The sequence below is a fragment of the Triticum dicoccoides genome, chromosome 2A (assembly GCF_002162155.2).
Source record: "Triticum dicoccoides isolate Atlit2015 ecotype Zavitan chromosome 2A, WEW_v2.0, whole genome shotgun sequence".
NCBI lineage: Eukaryota > Viridiplantae > Streptophyta > Magnoliopsida > Poales > Poaceae > Triticum > Triticum dicoccoides.
The window spans coordinates 393,648,145-393,652,048 of NC_041382.1; positions in this window are offsets into that span (position 1 = coordinate 393,648,145).

Consider the following 3,904-nt stretch of genomic DNA (forward strand, 5'->3'; position numbering starts at 1 on the left):
TATATTTTATTTTCTTTTATTTTTATTTGTAGTTTCATTTATCTTTAGTTTTATAAAAATTACCACTAGTGCCTAAATTTGTATTTATCAACAAACTACTGTGAGATTAATTATTAACCCGTAATAAAATAGTTTTATCATTTATAAATTCAATAGGCATTTGTTTATTTGTTTTCACTACTGTTTTAATTGTTTTAGAGCCTTTAAACATTTTATCAAAGTTTGGTTTCTCCACCATAATTACTTACGATTTATTTGACACAACCCGAACATTTTAGTTTTAATTTTTGAAAACTTTTGTTGTTTGCCTGATTTTAAATTGAATTCAAATCGGTTTCGAACTATCGCGAGATTAACTAAAGTGACAGCGGTAACATGGCATCATTAGGAGAGGGTTACTGTAGCTTAATTATCCGGGCGTCACAATTCTCCTCCACTACAAGAAATCTCGTCCCGAGATTTAAGAGGGGGACTAGGGGGGAAAGATCTTGTTATGAAAGTTCTAACGAATCTTCTCAGTTTTGGTTGCTCTTCTCGAAGAGGTCAATCCATTACATTGGTGTCTTCAGTCCTCTGCTTCAACGCATCATGATGAAATTGTCGTCCTTTCTTCAGGATCTCCATCGTTCTTACGAAAGAATAAGGGGGGTATTCCGGGAGAACAAACCTCTACAAGGTTGACTATCTGGTCGATATCATCGGGGAAGGTGGCAGAACGTAACTCTCGAATTGAAACTTAAGAAAATATTGAGAGCAAAGTAATGAGGTTTCATGGGAAGTTTCAAGCGAGCAGGCAACCGTTTGATGCCTGAAACAGGGTGTGAAAGGGGCTTAAAGCAATCGGGAATAAGTATTGTGTCCGGTAACAGATTTGATGATCCCTCGGAAGATGGCTCGTGAATTACATACGAGGCCACACGCGAGGAACATCCTTGGGAATGGGGGGTGCAGGAGAGTCAGGTTTCAATCCTGTGGAACTGTGGGTTATGGGCCCACCATGTGGTTCAAAGTAGGAAGGGGGCCGACATCTTGCACGGTCACGATAGTAAGGCGTGTCAGAGGGTAGCCTATCAGTTATGTCGGCAACAACATCGATACCAAGGGCGAGGGACGAAGAGAACCATTTTCCTGCTCGTTGTACGAGGGAAACCAATTGGCAAGCTATCACCCATCGGTGGTTACCAGAATGTCATCAACAATAGTAACAGGGTCTTACAAACAGAGTGGTACAACAAGGTGCTTATCTAAGCAGGGAATTATCTCTGCTCAGTTAAGTCAGATTCAGGAAAGGTTAAGCAAAAGAATGGAAAGGAAAATACGATTATCAGATTAAACAGAACAATGGAAAGGAAAATGTGTTTAAACACATTGTTCAAGGGTATATCCTTCCCAAGGACAAATAGAGCAAGATATCCACGACAGGATAGAAAGTAGAAACCATTTAGGTAAGGGGAGAGGATTTGATGACAATACCCATACAACGGTGTTTGGATAACTGACAAGAAACATTTAGCATCATGCCTCCAATGTTCTTGTTGAAGAGCGGGGTATCATAGTCATGCTTCGAGGTAGCCATGATATGGTGTTTCAATCAAGGGCCAGACTTTGGATACACAAATGATCCATTAGGAGCAACTTATAAAATAAGTCTTACAATTTCCTCCAGGAAGAATGGTTATCCTTGCAAAAGAAATTATAATGACAGGTCCTCCAGCCAGGGGGTGCTAGGCATGACATCATCTTACCGGGTCATCTAAGAACCATCATCATAACTCCTGGAAAGTTGTCCCAACCATCATATCTGACCGAGATTCAGATCCGATTGGTGTCATGATAACTCAGACTCAGGATGTCCGAGAAGAAAAGGTGCAACACAAATAGACGAAATGACATTGCAAGATTCTCGGGAAATTAACTATGGAAGCGAGTTCTGAAACAAGAGTTCATCATTAAAGCAAGAAGAGGATGATGAGGTGGCTGATGGACTCAGCGATAATTCAACGAGGCATCCAAAAAGATGCATCTCCTCAATTATGTGGATAAGGAGATAGCATTTGTTAGATCAAATGATATAATGAAGCATGTTTGAGGAAAACATACACAGTTAAACATTGGTTGAAAGGTGCGCCCGAAATATGGGTTGGGCTGCACGACCAATGTCAGAATGGTGATTCAATAATCAATAGTCTAAGAATGAATGGCCGACCATTAACTTCAAAGCAATAGGGTTGCTAAATAGGCAGAATCCAAACAGCACCGCTCACTTGTTGGTACCCCGGTTGGGATCAACGCGAGGACCAAGAAAGAATGGTGATTATGAGAAGTATCACTATAGCAAGAATTCTTAAGAGGTGGAGCAATCCGCACAACATTCTTGACATCAAAGATGGTAATACTCCGCGGTAGAATCCTAACATAAGTTGGATAACAAGGAACTCAAGGTACAACACAAAACAGGAACAATTTTTGTGTTGGAGGGAATGCAATAATGTTGTGGATGATAACCCAAACCATCGAGGGCAAAGGATGCTATTTCTCATCAAGAATTCGATAGATATCTTGGAGGACCTCAGAATGTTGATGATGATCACGACACATTTGTCGAGAGGTTTCGAGAAGATGTAACTGATCGGTGATGACATCAAGTCAATGGAAATGATGAAGCCAAAAGTCATTGGGACCATGGGTACGACACAAACTCGAAATCAAGCTTGCTGTTCAAGGACAAACGATATGACGAGGAAGATCGATTGTAAGATTAGCTCACGGTCAAAATTTGTGCTCCGAGAAGAAGGACCCGGTAGCACAGTTAAAAATTAGCACAATGATATAGCCAATCAGGCTAGGAATGGCGTGATCGGGTACAAACTCGTACTTATAGAAGCTTACTGAAGAGTTGCTGAACCGTAGTGCGGACTCGGTTCAGTTATTGGTGTCTTTAAGTGTTTAAAAACTCAGAGCCCGTGAAAAATTGGAATCAGTGGGAATGTAGCACTTGATGAAGAACTCATAAGAAGTTACGCAGTTCCGTGACAATCTCGAGATACTAGGGGGTAATACTCAACGACAAACCAAAGTAAAGGTTGGACATGTGTATTGATCCAGAGAAGACAAGTGCTTAAACTTGCCCGAGAAATGGGATCAAAGAAGAACATATGGTCGGAACCACGATTGCAAAGGATCAATTCACCAATACCAAAGGATATTATATCACGGAAATAGTTATTATTACAAGAAGCTTCCATGGTAGGATCTACATCGTGTCCATGGGCATGAACGCAAAGGTTCAAGGTCGACTCCCACTTCCTCAATGCATAACCTTCCATTCACCTCTCGTTTTTCAAAAATGACATTAGTTGTTGAACGTTTTACCTGGTGCAATACCAGATAAGTATGACCCGTGAAATCTTTCGGGTTCACGCAGGTTAGGGAAGGCATTGGTTCAACCCATCGGGGCATCTAGGAATATATACCACAAACTTCGGAGTAAAAATCACCAGCTCAAAAGGAGAGCAAGGTTGGCAAAAACCAACGAATAGGATTTACTAATGGCATTATGTATCAGGGAAGAATTCACAAGGCGATTAAATATGAAGGACATTGCCGAATAATAATCCAACAAAGGATCTGACGGTCGATAGCGGAGCTGATGTGAGCATCGGTACGCAACTAGTTGAAGAAAGAATGCAAAGGCATTGGATTACAGAAGCAACTGGCTAATTCAAAGCTCACATGTAAAAGAATTATGATTTCCAAATCAAAGGATCATAAGCAAAGTTCTGATTAGGGATGGATAAGTTGAATAGCCTTAGGGGTACAATCGATGGCAATTTGATTGGTCGAGATCCAGCTCATGTTTAAAACGGTGTATGAGCCGGAAAGATAATTTAAAAGGATCAACTGA